Source organism: Ambystoma mexicanum, chromosome 8 (genome assembly GCF_040938575.1).
Source record: "Ambystoma mexicanum isolate Mex_15411 chromosome 8, UKY_AmexF1_1, whole genome shotgun sequence".
NCBI lineage: Eukaryota > Metazoa > Chordata > Amphibia > Caudata > Ambystomatidae > Ambystoma > Ambystoma mexicanum.
The window spans coordinates 819,308,601-819,326,006 of NC_090929.1; positions in this window are offsets into that span (position 1 = coordinate 819,308,601).

Below are 17,406 nucleotides of genomic sequence, written 5' to 3' on the forward strand. Positions count from 1 at the left end.
GTTTGTTTGTTTGTTTGTTTGTTTGTTTATTTATTTGATAAAGCGCACCAAACCCTCGGGTAGCTGGACGCAAAATGACAAGTAGACTTGAAGCTTAGTTACAGAGTAATTAGGGTACATTGATACAGGAAATATCCAGAATTACTGTCACGTTAGGTTACATAGTGGCTCGTGCATATGGGTATAACATGAATAGAGTCAGGTAATGCAGTGGTAACAGATATATTGAGAGAGGTAGGGCCTGGCCTGCAATCGGTAACAGGTGTAGTCATAGTACAGGTAAGGACACTTAGGAGTCATTTGTTCTTATCCAGGTGAAAATTTTCCGTCTAAATCTAGAGTAGGGTTGATCCGTTCTCAGATCTAGGGGGAGTGCATTCCAGGATTGCGCAGCTATGACCGGGAAGCTAGAGCCGTCAGCTGTGGTGCGTTTAAATCTATGAATCTGTAGGGTGTAGGCATTGGCAGATCTCATGGGACAGGAGGTAAGTCTCTTGTTTATTCTTTGTACAAGGTATGGTGGCGCCATATTGTTCAGACATTTGGATGTTAGTGAGAGTGTTTTGAGGAGGATCCTATTGTTAATCTTGAGCCAGTGGACATCTCTTCTAAATGAGGAAATGTGTTCTCTGATGGGGATATTCAAAGCTGCTCTAAGGGCATTATTTTGAAGTCTTTGCAGTTTGTCAAAGATGTATTTATTAGCTTCCACGTACAATGCATTACAATAGTCTAGTTTGGATATTATAAGTACATTGGCCAGGGTGATGCAACTGGTTTCCGAGAGAAAAGGCCTACAGGCCCGGATCAGTTTGAGGTGTAGGCTGTAGTGGATGCCAGTGAGTTGACTTACTTCTTAATGGTAAGTGCTGCGGGCATCACTTTGATGACGTTGTCAATATTAGCAGAGGCATAACTGGGGTTGAGTTTTTTAAGGGCCATCTCCGAACCTAGGAAAGGAATTAGTGGCACTGGTAATAGAGGGCAAGTTAGGAGTTCCAAGCACCCCATTTTGCCCTGTCATAATAACTCCCTCCTTTCTATGGGTTTTCCTCCTTTAGGCACACAAGGATATTCTGCTGTTGCTCTTACAATGGTATGGGCCTGCAAACCATCAGTATGCAAAGCAACTCTCACACGTGCAGGTAACATAATCTTTTCCGCACCAACTTCTCCTGCAAACAGGAGACACAAATGTATTTCCATAAATACGTTACATAAGCAACACAGTCACAACTGCTCACAGCAGCATTCAAGAAGACACTCTTTACTCAGCTACTACATTGGCCATTTTGAATCAGGGAGAAGATGGTGATTGTGTTTGGAAACCGGGGTGATGATATTCAACTGGGAAGCATACAACCTAGAAGCAGCCTGGCATCTTGATTTGGGCTGAAGAATTACAATTGAATGGAGTCCAAATGTTTAAAGCAAAAACAGCCTAAAAAATATATTTGCGGCAGGAAGTAGGAGCTGGTAGCGGTCATATGCTGGTACTAATGGTAAATGGAACACTTTCTGTCCACAATATCAGCACAACTACGTGTTTGCATCCATGCACAATGCCCATTCTGGCAGAGAATAACTCCCTTGCATGGAACATCCTTTAGCAAGGTAAGGAAATGGAAACAGAGTTATAGTTTTCTCATTTTTGTAAGTGAAACAAAAACTTTGCACGTAATAAGAAAATAATAATATTAATACAATCAACTGAGATAACCAAAAGCGAGACGGGCAAGCAAAAGTGAGAGAGTACAAAAAGGATAAAACAAGTATTTGTGTTCAGTTTAGAATGCTTGCAGCCATCAGTGGAGGAGACCCTCCGGACACATTCAGCCCTTGTTTCATCCGAGGGGAACTTTATGATGCCTTTGAGTCGTGAGAAGACAAAAAGGTATCACACGGACGTGTCGGCTGGATTTATAGAACAACCATAACCATAGAGTAGTCGGTCAAGGTAGATCAGTATTGGTTTTGTCCTGATTAATTAGGTGGTCACTCTCAACTCAGGGAGTTCCTTTTTCCCCCCAAGCAACGTGGTGCACACCCAATGCACTTATAGAGATGCAACTTTAGTGAGGCCTCCAACTTATTTCGCGCCACCCCCAGCAAATACCCTCTGTACTAGCAATGAGCTAGGAACCAAGCCGGTGTATAGTAATAATGTCTATTTATTTAAGGTTTGACAAATTGTAAAAGCAACCAAAACATCAGCCACTAATTCTGTGGTGCTACAAAATATCACCAATTAAAACTTCTTGCACCAATTGACTAACACAGGTGTAAAGGACTTTCAGTTGTGATAGGACACAGGTACCCTTTTGAAGCTGGCAGTCACAATTTACATCAGATTTCTTGCAAATGAACTAATAGGAAAAATGCAAAAGACACAGGAATTGCTTTGTTTGGCATAATACTCCTTTCTCCAAGCAACCCCCACCTCCAGGCATCAATTAGATATGGCCCCTTTGATCTCAAGGCACAGGGAGTGGGAATACAGTAGCAAAATCGTTTTGGCTTGTTATTAAAAGGTAGAATTTGACAAATAGACACAATGAAAAAATAGCAGCGTTACTTATTTTGGGATTATGGACAACCCCTTTGGTACAGAAGGCAGGGTTTTCAGAAAGGAAGAGTCACCCAAGTACTTTATTGTCCATTCCCGCTCTAACACACTGGCCAAGAACTTTGTTAGTTTTTGAACTCTAACAACACTCATCCCGTGATTTTCTATATTGGAATTAATTGATTTAACTTCAATGCAATCTGCTGAGGATCTACACAGCTTTGCCCCTACCCACAATTTAATGGAAAGGATTAAGGCAGGCAATTCCCAAAACAATTCAATTTAAATCCATAGGGTGATTTCCTATAGTGGAATTCATTGAGTTAACTTTCAAGTTCATTATGGACAGGGTCTACCCAGTTTTGCCCCCCCCCAGACCCTCTAAGGGAAGTTATTAAGGAAGGTAGCTCCCCACACAATTGATAGCTTTGGGCTATATCTACTTACATGGGCGATCTCTGTTCTTAGCTCAGGAAGCCTGCCAGATCCTATGACCCTCTTTCAGGCAGGCAGCTCACACCTCAAGCCTCTATCCACCAGCCAGGTCTCTACAGCCACAGGCCTCTCTCAGATAGGGCTCCCAGATTTCCAAGCAAAGTCCCCTGGCCTCCTTTTCTCCCTCCTTCTAGATAGGCCTTGATTTAGCTTTGTTCCCCTGGCAAGGTGGTGCCCCAATTGATTAGGCAGTTCCCCTGGCCTCTCCCTCTCCCAAGTGGTTTCCTTGAAAGTCCTCTCTTAGATTGGAAATTGCCAAGATATAGGGCTGATGACACCTATTATTATAAAAATTCCCATGGTACGGATTTGCCAGCTCTCTCCCACTCCCTGCCCCCAATACGCCCACTGCCAGCTAATAGGACAAGGAGTTAGGGGGCATGAATGAAGAATCCATACCAGCATGGGCAAAACAGACAAATCGCAGCGAAAATTAATGTTCGAAACCGGGGCCATAGCCAAAACTCCCAAACAGACGAATCGAGAGATAGCACCATCGCCAAGCATGGAACAGGAAACCGGATCGACACCCTCCCAATCCCTCGACATACGAGAAATCCTGCTCGAACTCAAAACAGGCATAGGCAACCTTGATGCCAAAATTGACACCCTCTCATCCAAAGTCTACCAAATACAACACCGCCTTGATAAACACGGCGAGAGGCGAGAGGCTTGACACCGTTGAACAGAAGGTCTCCGAACTTGAGGATAACGCCACATCCCTGTCCTCCAAAGTGTCATCCCTAGAGCGCCAAGTAAAAGAAATTGTCACCAGAAACGAAGACTTAGAAGGGCGCAGCCGCCGCAACAACATTAGACTGGTGGGGATCAGAGAGCAACAAAACCCTGCAAAAATGGAAGACTTTGTGGAACAACTATGCAAAGGAATCTTCGGAGCAACCACCTTCTCGCCACTATTTGTGGTTGAAAGGGCTCACAGGATCCCGACCAACCGCCCAATACCAGGAACGGCACCTCGCCCTATTATTGCCAAACTGCTGAATTTCAGAGACCGCAATCTAATACTCTGGCTGGCCAGGGACAAAGGCGACATTCAATTTGATGGCAACAAAATCCAAATCTTCCCTGATTTCTCACCGGCAGTGTAAGCGTCCCACAGAGCCTTCGGTGGAGTTAAACGTCGCCTCCGAGAGGATCAAATCCAATACTCAATGCTTTTCCCAGCCAAATTATGCATCCTCCATGCTGAAAAAACACAATTCTTCACATCACCAGAAGAAGCCAACATCTTTCTCGACAATATTGGATGTCGCCCATTACGCGAAATGCCTAGACCACGAAGGAGAGAGAGCAACGGGAGCCATCCGCCCTGAAAAGTGCGCTACATCCAGTTCAACCTGGGAGATCGGAAAATGAGCAAAAGTCAGTTACACACACCTCGGGATGGGTGTTTCTTGGAGGGCACCAGCTTCCCATGCACAGCACTGTTCACAAAGTTATCTAGGGAGGGGTCATCTTCGGGTGGGTTGGGGGTTGCCCGACGGAGGAGAAAAGGTGAGATGGGACTCAAGTTGAGGAGTTCATAGAAGAAACGAGCCAACAGTTAAAACGTGCACCAACCGGGGCCAAAACCAGCCCCACCCGAGTCCGACCGGGACCAACACCTCCACCTCGAATATAGGAAAATCCGTTTCGAATCGACAGGCACTCAAGAAAAAACGCTTTAAGCACCCAAAATCACCAAACAGCAATAGAGCAGCGGAAACAACGCAGCAACTCTAAGCAAATTCAAACTAGCTATATGGAACATTAAAGGGGGCAACCAGCCTACCAAAACCAGGAAGTTGTTACACTACCTCCGACACCACAACGTCGAAGTGGCCCTCATCCAAGAGACGCATTTGCGACCTAACTCAGAAAACCACTGGGCAAAAACATGGGGATGCCACAGATACTTCGCCTCGTTTTCCTCATACGCAAGAGGAGTCGCCATACTCATCAACAAAACAACAAACTTCAGGCTATTTCGGACCCAGAGCGACTCCGAAGGGAGAACACTGCTAGTCCACGGCACCATAGACGGGGAAGAAATAATCATGATTAACTACTATGGCCCCAACATCGATGGCTCCAAAAATTTCGACTGGGTCCAAACCCACATTGCATCAAACAGGGAAGCCACATTAATATGGGGTGGCGATTTAAACACCCCGCTCGATCCACGCACAGATAAAACACACAAGACAACCACCCCCCTATCCAAGGCGAGTTTGCAAATAACCAAAATATGCAAAGCACACAATCTCATCGACATACGGAGAAGCAAACACTGTGACTCCCGGGAGTTCACTTTCTACTCATGGGTTCACAAATCCAGTTCGAGACTCGATTACATCTTCGTGTCGGCTCATAGTAGACTCCAATGGGGCGATTGCCAAATACTACCCAGGTCCATCTCAGACCATTCAGCGGTCACCTTAGTGTGCACAACATCTCGGAGCGACTTCACCAGGCCCCAATGGAGATTCAAACCCACAGCCCTCTATGATCAACTCTTTGCCGATGAATTACGTTCTGAACTGAACACATTCCTTGAGACAAACCAAGGCACGGTGGCTTCGCCGGGAACACTCTGGGAGACGCTGAAATGTTTTATCAGAGGAGTGTGCCTAGCAAAAGAAAATGGAATCCTAAAGAGGTTAAAGGAGGAATTAAACACATGCGAAAATCGTCTCAAAACATTCGAACAAGCAGCAACAGTCACGAATACTCCCAGCTCGCTGGCTGCACTGAAGGCAGAATTGGAACCTTTGAGATCCCTAGCAGACAGAGAAGTCAACTTCCTAGCAAGCCACCACAAAATCCGCCAGTATGGCGAAGGGCAACGACCCTGTGCACTACTTGCAAGACTAATCACTGCAGAATGAAAACCCACGACTGTCGAGGCGGTGCTTGACACGTCGGGAGCCCTCGTGTACACTGAAGACGGCATATTGGAAACATTCCGCAAATTTTACCAAAACCTGTACGACTCCAATTATTCCAGGGAGCCCACCGAAATAACAGAATACCTAAATACAACCGAACTATACTGGACGAGCGCCGAGTTATGTGAAATGTTGAACGCACTCATCACTACGGCAGAGATCCAAGAAGTCATCAAAGAACTACAGAGCACCAAAGCCCCAGGACCGGACGGCCTAACAGGTGAATTTTACACATTTTTCGTAGATATTCTAGCCCCGTTCTTACTCCAGGTCTACGAAGAAGCCATAGCCGAAGACCAACTACCACTAACCCTTTACACGGCGAATATCATTCTCCTACACAAAACAGGTAAACCCAAGGAAGATTGTGCCTCCTACAGGCCCATATTGTTAATAAATTTGGATAACAAAATCTTTGCAAAAATCCTAACTAAAAGGTTGATGCCACTCATGCCCGCAATGGTTCTGGCAGACCAAGCAGGATTCGTTCCAGGCAGAAACACAACATTCGGCCTCAGAAGAATGTTTGGAGCAATGGAGGCCCTCAACCCAGAAAACCAAGCGGTAGCAGTGCTTCTCGACGCCGAGAAAGCGTTTGATTCTATGGAATGGCCTTTCTATTTGCAATATTAGAACGAATGGGCCTCGGCAAACGATTCATCCAAATGATAGGCCTCCTCTACAAATACCCAACATCTAAAATTAAACTTGGAAACAAAAGCTCCTCCGAAATCCTTTTACGCAGAGGGACCAGACAGGGCTGCCCGCTGTCAGCATTACTCTTCACCCTGGTAATGGAACCCCTAGCGTCTGACCTAAGGCTGTACCATCTGCACAGAGGGCTCGCCTTCGACCTGCACAAATTGGTGGTTTCACTTTATGCCGACGACATAGCACTCTTCCTTCGTGACCCATACGACAACCTGAATCCGGTGATGCGAGCAGTCCTCAAATTCGGCAACTTCTCAGGACTAAAAATGAATAATGCAAAATCGATAATTTTCGCTCTCACAGAATCAACCAAAGAATTCCAGGACGACTTTGGCTTCCACTGGCAACACTCGAAGGTCCGGTACCTGGGCATCCTCATGTCCAGAACCAGCACTGACATCATGTAAGACAACTACGAGGCGACACTCGACACTATCCAAACTAAAGTGAACAGATGGAAAACGCTTCCCCTCACACTTTGGGGCAGAGTGTCCCTAGCGAAAATGGTAATCCTCCCCAAATTACTCTACCTCTTTACAAACATCCCTCTACTACTCACGCAAAAATTCCTACGACGAATTAAGTCCATCCTTCTTGACCTCGTCTGGGCAGGCAAGGTTGCCCGAATAGCATACAGCATTATGATCCTGCCCATAACGCAAGGTGGATTGGCTCTACCCGATATAGAAGGCTACTACTGGGCAGCGCAAGCCCAGTTTCTGAGCCATTGGTATGCGACACACTTCATCCGGCCACATGTGCAAATCGAAAGAGATCTGGCAACACCCTATCTACTCTGCGCAGTCATACTCAACGAACCACCGACACCTTCAACGCCAATGAACACCATGGTCACGACGCACACGATTTGGAAGAAAATCGCCAAAAGAAATGGAATCCAAACCAGATATTCTCCCCTCCTCCCGGTGAGAAGCATTCCAGGGATACCTATAACATCTGAAAAAGTGTTTCAGCTTTGGACCAAAAAACTGCAAATCCACTCATTGGGCGATCTGTTTCCAAATGGCTCGTTCCTGTCGATTCAAGAAGCCCGTGACAAAGGTGGCAACAATGCCCTTGACGTCTTCATGTACTACCGAACTCGTCACGCCATGCAGACCACCTTTCCTACATTCCCACTCCAACCACCGACTTGGCCACTGCTCCACGGAGTGATACAAGCCCAAGGCGATGGCCGCCTGGTGTCAAATATCTACAAGGCCCTGCTAACGGAAAAACTCACTCGCTGCTCAAAAGCTCGAACAAGGCGGGAAAGAGCTCTAGCATTACGATACTCGATGAAGATTGGTCATACATACTTCGACTCACAAAGAAAGTGGCAATAAACACAAGGTACAAACAAATTCACTTCAACTTTGTCCATCAGGTCTACCATGCTCCAGTAAAACTACATGGCCAGAGGACGACAATATCTGCCTCCTGCTCTTGCTGCGGGCACTCGGAAGCCGACTTTGTCCACCTGGCATGGTCGTGCCCCGAAATTGGAGCGTTCTGGACAGCAGTCCTAGAGAATATCTCAGCTATAATCGGAGTGAAACTAGATCCCGACCCAACACTGACCATGCTGAGCCTAACCAACCAACTTCCAGAACATACCAGAAAACTGGCGAACCTACTTTTGGTCCTGGCACGCAGATGAATAGCTTGCAACTGGGGCAGAGGACCGCCACCAAAACTAAAGCAATGGCTCCATGATGTCACCTAATGTCAAGATGTCAAAATGAACTACTTATGAACCCTGCCCCTCCAAGCATGCCCCCCAGATATCTGGTGCCTCTACATAGCGTACCTGTTAAATGCAGACGATGACTCGATTTCACAGTCTCCACCACCAACACAGAACTGTCACGAGCAACTGGATACCTCAATAGCAGCCACGAGTGCCGAATAACTAAAACACTAGAACTGATAAGAAACTGTGCTAAATATCAAGCGGGGTTTGTTCCGAGGGAGGGAGGGGGGATAAGGGATCTCGTTGACCGGTGCACGGTCTGGTAATGTCTTATCATTTCATTGTTGTGAAACCAATAAAGAAAGTTACAAAAAAAAAAAGACCCTAACCCACCCACCCCAAGAGTCACATCATATATAATTGATCAGTACAATGTAAGGAATTTCCCCCAGATCTTTTCAAATAAAGCAAGTTTTTCATCTTTCTGAAATATAACTCTTTCCATCTCTGCCAAATCATGCATTTCATCAATCCATGCATCTATGATAACAGGATTCACTGTCTTCCAACCTCTAAGTATTATCTTCTTTCCCATCATCGCTTCTCTAAAGATCCATTTTTTTCTACACATAGACATATCCTCTAGCAGTATACTGCTTCCTAGTATTAAGGTATTAAAATCAAATGGAATTCTATCATTAAGAACATTTTCACAAATTCTGCCAAATTCAAACCAAAATCCCTTCACTCTGGTACAGTTCCATAGCATATGTTAAAATGTGCCCCTATCATGGACGCAAGCCCAGCAATCAGAGCTGTCCGACATTCCTCTTTTTTCTAACCTTTCCGGTGTCCAAAAGACCCTGTTTAAGATCTTAATTTGGCGTGACCTTTCAGTCAAACTCAAAGAACAAAGTCTAACATTAGCACACATACGCGACTCATCAGTGTCACACCCAATCCTCCGACTTCACTCCTCTCTCAATAGATCATTGCTTTTATATTTTCCCACAATCAGGCCATATATATGACTTATCACAGATCGGTACTAAGGGCAGGACTTCAGATTTAGCCAAGTTTATCTTATAACTAGAGTATAGATTAAATGTTGTCAAAATATCCATAAGTAAGGGTAATGAATGTCTTAAATTCTTAAGAACCAATAACAAATTGTCAGCATATAACCAAACTTTTTGTTGTAAGCCCCAAAAGCTGATACATTGAAGGCCTTCCTCCATCCTCAAAGCTACAGCTAATGATTCTATTCCTATCACACACATAAAGGGGACAAGGGGCATCCGTGTCTTGTTCCCCTCTCCAATTCAAATGGTTCTGATCTTTGCCCATTGGTGTTCACATCAGCCGTTGGTCTGGAATAGAGATAAAAAATGAGTGCCAAACCCCATTTTCTCCAGTATCGTGAACATAAATTGCCAATTCACTCTGTCAAAGGCTTTTTCTGCATCCAATGACAGGACCGCCAAATCTTCTGTTGACTCAGTTGCCATAGATATGGTATGTAACATCTTCCTAATAATACTAGAGATTCTTCTTCGTTTAACGAAACCAGACTAGTCTTAATGTATTAATTTTGGCCTCAGATCCTCCATTCTCATCGCCAGTAGTTTAGCCAAAAGTTTGTTATCCACATTGATAAGACTAATTGGTCTGTAGCTCGAAGCCAGTGTCTCATCTTTGCCTTTCTTTAAAAACACCAAGCTCATAGCATGTCTTGTGGTTGGTGGGAGTAAACCCCCAGAATGAGAAGATATAAACATATTCAATAAGAGAGTGAATTCTGAATTTGGCAACCATTTATAGAATTCAATCGGCGGCCCATCTGGTCTAGGTGACTTGCCAGTATTAAGGTTCCCAATTGCTTTATTTACCTCATCAAATGTTATGTTCTCTTCCAATTTTCTAGACTCTTCCCAAGACATTTTTGGAAGTTGTAATCCATCCAAGAATCCACCATGATTTGCATTATGAGATTCATTTTTGTATAGGTCTGTGTAAAATGTCTTGAAAACTGCATTAATTTCTGTAGGCTTGAAAGTGATTTGTCCATCCAATCTTCTGATAGAAATAATTGTACGTTCAGATTCTTTTTTCCTCAGCCTAAAAGCCAAAAGTAGTTCTTATTCACTCGATCTGAAATTAGATTTCTCAGTTCCATTTTCAGTTTCTTTAGATTTTGGATTAAAACTGAATTCGCTGGATTAACCACTAAACTCTTAGTGATATCTTTCATTTTCAATTCCAATTCCAAATGTCTCCTGTCAGATTTTTTCTTTAAACCACTTGCCAAACTGATAAGCATACCAGGTACTGTGCACTTGAAAGCTTCCCATACAATGGCCCTCATTACAAGTCAGGCGTTAAGGGGTTAATGGCGCCGTGAAGAGCGTTGGCGCCGTTAAACCCTTAACGCCTGATTCACACTTTAACGCCTGCTTTTTGCAGGCGTTAAAGTCCAAGGCGCTAAGCGACCTTGGTGCTAATTACGGCACCGTAATTTACGGTGCCGTAATTAGCGCCTTCCCCATCCCCATTATGCCTTTGGGGCAAAAATGGGAATGGGGAAGGGCAAATGGTGAATGGGGAATTACCGCCCCACTCACCTTGGAATGAATTCTGAATTCGCTGGATTAACCACTAAACTCTTAGTGATATCTTTCATTTTCAATTCCAATTCCAAATGTCTCCTGTCAGATTTTTTCTTTAAACCACTTGCCAAACTGATAAGCATACCAGGTACTGTGCACTTGAAAGCTTCCCATACAATGGCCCTCATTACAAGTCAGGCGTTAAGGGGTTTATGGCGCCGTAAAGAGCGTCGGCGCCGTTAAACCCTTAACGCCTGATTCACACTTTAACGCCTGCTTTTTGCAGGCGTTAAAGTCCAAGGCGCTAAGCGACCTTGGTGCTAATTACGGCACCATAATTTACGGTGCCGTAATTAGCGCCTTCCCCATCCCCATTATGCCTATGGGGCAAAAATGGGAATGGGGAAGGGCAAATGGTGAATGGGGAATTACCGCCCCACTCACCTTGGAATGGGGCGGTAATTCCGCCATTCACCATGGCGGAATTCGGCATGGACCATGGTGCTAATAGCACCATGGTCCACCGCCTGACTTGTAATGAGGGCCAATATCTTGTCTAACTTCTCCCGTGCAATTTTCTTTCACAAAACAATCAATTTCCAAGGAGAGTCTATCCATCTCAACCACATTATCCAACACCCAGGTATTTAATTTCCAGGTATATTGTTTGTTTAACGTGAAGTCCAATTTCAAATCCATTGCAACATGTGCATGATCAGTCAATACTATGTTTATAATTCTGGTTGTTAAGTAGTTCTCGGAAACTCTCCCAGATGTCAAAAGCATATCTAACCTTGAATGGATCGCATGTGCACCGGAATAGAAGGTAAATTCCCTGGATGAAGGATTTTCCAACCTCCAACCATTTTTTAGATTCAGATCCTGCAGTAGGTTTTCCAACGCCCTAGAATGCATGTCATTATTCTTATTTCATCTCGTACTGATCCCATCCATGTTCAAGTGCAGAATTGTATTGAAATCTCCACCCAAAATTATATTTCATGATCCCAAATTCTGTAGGATTTGTGCAACTTTCCTGAAAAAGTACCATCATCAACTGTTGGTGCATATATATTACAGAAAATTATTTCCGTGCCTTCAATATTTGTCAGAATTGCAACAATTCTGCCGACCCCCTCATTTACTTCTTTCAACACTTTGATAGAGGCGTTTTTCCTAATCAATATTGCCACCCCTCTAGATTTCGAGTTAAAAGTGGACCCATACACTCTTCCAACCCATCCTTTCTTCAGAACTTCCATTTCTTTCTCTATAAAATGTGTTTCTTGAATAAGACACACATAGCCTCTCAGATCATTTAAATATGTCATAACACCACCCCCAAATTATCATTCATTTTCAAATTCATCCTCAACACATATTCCAGCCCTAGAAAATAGGTAATAAAAGACCCCTGATCTATTATAAAGTATGTAGATGTGAATCCCACCCCAACCACCCCAAAATAGATGCAAAACACAAAGAACAACAACAGTTATAAAGTTGTATACCACATTCCAAGAAGCCCAACGTCCTGGGCAGCTCTCCTAATTTAACTGAACTCAAACACTTTTGAATCCATCAATGATGACTCCCAACCCAATGCCCCACATTCCTCCACTCAATAGCCAATGCATGCCCACCAAACCCCTACACTACCAACAAAACACAAAATATTCATACCATTCATGCAAATGTATAATGTTTGTACCACCATCTTAAGATGTCTCCATTTACATGAGATTTGTTTCCCCTGAATCTGTACCAAACTTTCACAATAACCATTTGATTTTGATTCATTCTCCTAACTCAGATCTAAACACCAATATCACAATATCAACTACATGAACCATTAGTTGATGATTAGTCCATCCCATAATCCCCAAATTCACATATTTCTAAAGAGCAGTGCATTACATACATATTAAATAAGAATCCAAAATGATCATATTATATAATGCCAACAAACATATTTTGTAAATTTGCCATAAACTTGTAAGCTGATGTTGATTATTCCAGAATGGACCAGAAAACATAGCAAAGATGGGTAAATAGCACCAAAATAACTGTTTTGACCAGAATGCACAAGTACATTGTAAGGTTCTGGAGTTCTAGGAGGCTATCATATTTCATGAAATCAAGAGACATCCAGTGCAAACCAGTGGCCAATGAATCAAAAGAGCAGATGACAAACAGGAATTCACTTATATTCAATTCCAGACTCTCCATTGTCCAAAAGAAGGGGTACAAAATGATTATAATTCAACTGCATATTCTCCATTGATGAAGACCCTTCAATTAAACCCAATATTTCATCAAAGACTGCTACAAGCAATCTTTTGTAGGATACTCATTGTTTCATATATTAAACCAAAAACCTTGCATTGAATATAATGGGGATAAATATGAACATACAATTAAGTTGTAATCGTCAAATTGTAACCATTTGAGGGTGCATTGTGGTTATGGGTGCCATTCAACATTTCCCAAGGTCTCAATGTTGTCTTGATCAGCATGAATATCAAAAAATGCTTGTGAGAGCAAAACTGCAGGTGGTCATCAATTCCTCAGTTTTGATGCAATTAGGGTTTGATTTCTGCCATACTTGTAACAGCTGCAACTATTCAGACAGCAGTATGGACCAATAACAGGTGTCTGCATATTATGAAGCACAAGACCCTCAGGGATCCATCTTGCCTGACATTCCTCATGCGATTCTTGCATATTTAATGCATGTCAAAATATGCTCGTAGAATAGCCATAAGGATCGCTAAAGTAGTGATCTTACAAAAGGAATAGTCTCAGCCGGAACCGTCCCTCAATTGACCCCTTTCCGCCTGCATGAGCTGTCACAGCAGTCCATGGAGCTCCAATATCCACGTATTCCGTCCTTATAAAACCATCTCCAATTGTTGAGTTACGTCCCAATTGAGTAATCCGCGTCCGCGTTGCATCAGCCGTCGTTTATGAATCCATTACTTCCGGCAATGGACATCTCATTCAACTGATTCCTAGGACGCACGCACGACACAGCATGATGGGTCCTTTACTCGAACACTATCGCATTGCAGGGCCGTATTGTTAGTGTTCAAAACAATGGTGAGTATTCTTTAACTCCAGAGTTGGTTTAACTGTAAAATTACACGGCACAATTTTCTTGTCACTTTAGTGACATAATGAAATAAGAAAATGATTTCTTATATTGTAAAAAAAAATGTTTTGCTGGGGATGACACTGGCATAAAAAATACATGTGAAGTGGGGATGGCGTTGACATAAAAATACATGTGAAGTGGGGGATGGCACATTCTAATTACTCCATTGTATTAGAGGGTTTTGTGAGGCATTCAGCCAATTCGTGGCTTCATTAGGATCTGAAGTTGTTTTCTCACCTTCAGGAAACACCAATATCAGTAGATTCATTCTGTTTAAAAAGGCCTTCACCCCCAGAGACCGTGCCAAGTCTTGGATGTAGTGAAGGCTACCATAGCTAAATCGCTGTGTTTTTTTATTTTTTTATTGAGCCAGTGTCAGTACAAGAGTTTCTACAAGGAAGATGTTCCAATGAAGGAACCTGGTCATTTCAAATTATCTTACAACCTGGTTCATTTAAAGTATAACCTGTAGAGAAGCAGTTTCAACAGGATCGGTGGTCAATATCCTGTACTTCCAGGAATTAAACTTGAGATTTGCTGTGGGGATTAGGTTGCTGGGTCTTGAGTTTATTATCAGTTCAACTTGCAGTCAGATTCTCAAACTTTACTTAGGGATTCCAAATTTACGGACCTAATTGTGACTACTTTCTATACCCACCATACATATCTATTTGGCATGGAAACATAAGTAATAATAGGAAAAAAGGGGACAAACAAACAGTTTAAAAAAATGGATGAACAGTTTTTATTGGCATGACAAATACGTGTAAGAGCCAAGATGAAAATAACAGGTTGGAAAGTTATTCAAAAGCATAGAAACGTATATAGTATAAGATAGAACAAACACAAAAACCCTGTAATGTGTATCAATCTTCCCAATCAGTGGTTATACAGGAGAGTAGCATGCAACTGTGATAATATACAAAATGTCAATGTATCACATAAAAGGTATGAGCGGGTGATAAACATGTGATGCATCTTTTAGTTGTTGAACAGAACACAGTGCTTCTGTTCTTGGAAGCGAGCTACATACAGGGGAAGAGTCACATTCCAGACCTTGCTATCTATGAGGTGCTATTCGTGTCCTGTGAGCCGACACACTCTACAGGGCTCAGTAAAAGGGAGGCCGTAAGAAGAGCATAATTCAAGCTTTTAGCTGCTTTATTCTAGCATATTCTACCATATAAGGAGACTGGCTGGCAGCTGTGAAATGATTAAATGCCCTGCAGCTCTGCTTCAAGGCTACATTCGGGAGGGAGCCGGGCATTCCTTCCTGGCGCTGCCTATGTTGTGTTTCAACGAACTCTTGTTAGCCTCGCGGCCCTGCGGCCTTGTCCTTTCACGTTCAGACAACAATGTTTAACAGTCGAGCAGTGTAAGCAGAAAATGTGCTGTGAAGCAGTAAGAACAGAAAGCAATGAGCAATTGTTAGAAAACAAAATGGCGATCCTTGTCACATCAAAATGGTCGTTCATTGGTAAACTCGGAAACCTATATGTCTATCAAATCGTGCATGAGACGGTTGGCCCACGGCCACCAAAATACGTTTGCCGTCAATCATGAGAGGTATCCATTTTTCTAGACTGACAAGCTGGTTATGTATATGTTAACCATATGTCTCCAAAAATTGACCTCAGATTGCCTGCAATGTGTCATGCTCTTCTCTGCATTTGTATATGATCCGTTCAAAAGTAGAAAGCGTCAGCAGGTCTTGAATCCAGTCCTCTATATTCAAAATATGCATTGAGTTCCATGCACGCAGAATTATTTTCTCCACCAATATGCATGCTCTAAACAGCCAGACCTTTTTTGCTTTCGGCAGGTCACGTGTCAATTTAAAATCACCCATGACAGAAATGGAAGCTTTCATCTGAATGCTTGTTTCCAGTACTAAATGAATTCCTTCCAACACTTCTTTCCGAAATTCATCAGTTTTAGGACACAACCAAATCATCAAAAAGAATGAACACCTATGCACACCTAAGGTTCTTTGAGGAATAAACCTCTTTCTTGGTTTTTAGGGTTGATAGTGAGGTGCTGAGGAATGTAACACAACCCTGGCACTAGGTTGCGGGTTTGAGAAAACTGGAGAAGGGAGGGTACCCACAAGTTGTGGACCCCTTGTGTCCACTGCACACTCAAGGTTACTGTCCGTGGACAGTCAATACATTCAGTTCTTTAGATGGAATTATTTCCAATCATGTAGGTCCATAGATGTATGGAAAAGTTCTTAAGATTCATTCAATAGTAAATGTTTCAACTAGTAAGTTAGAAAAAATTAGTAATTAAATCCAATAGTGTCACTCTAGGTTCTCAGAGAGAAATATATATTCATATATTTGTTTATTTCACAAATATTGTTAGTCAGGTTCTGTTTATAACTTGCATACAGTTCACAACTAACATCGTTGCGTGGTGTACATTTGTACAGAACATTTAGCAGTCTCTGTAATATCTCACACGTGACAATACTTAAAAACTCAACGCGTTTCGGGAAAAATCCCTTCTTCTGGAGTAAGTGTTAAAGAATGTAAAGGTCTACTTCTATCCATAACTTTTCTTCAATTTCTAAACTTCAAGGACGAAGTTCTTGATATCTATAAGAGAAATAATAATTCTCAGATGGAATCTTGCTCATTTAGTTAACAACAGGTATTTCTTACCAACTGCATTCATCAAGTTAGCAAAGTACTTCCTACCTCACATTGGTACCCCGAGGTTGTATCTATGGGTCTAAGTGGCTGATCATGAAATCAATCAAACCTTCTGTGGCCCAAATAGGTAAGTATGTACCCTAAAAATCAAAGGTAAGTCCATTAAGTGCAGGAAACAAAATATTTCTGGAAAACATACAAGCTACAGCCAAATTACAAGAAAATGTACCTTGATTTGAGGGCCGAAAGGAGCATAAGATGCCGTGGCTAGACTCTCAATGATGCCTGAAGTTCAAGTTATAATGTTCATGCCGTGCCATAATGGGGGTGGCTGAAGCTTCAAAGAAAGTAGGGGGGATTCCTGTCCTCCCTGGGTAGGAACCAATGTGGGTTGGATCTCCTAAAAAGGAGAAAAAAGGGATAGTAGAATGACTCTAAATATCGTATAGGGTGTCATAATAGAGTGGTGAGTAGGTAGGTCCCAGTGAAATTAACTGGAACATTAATTAGAACCTATGCTATTAAATCTGCCTAAAAGTTCTTACCTTCTTAAGCTCTCCAAGTTGTAAAACAAGTGAT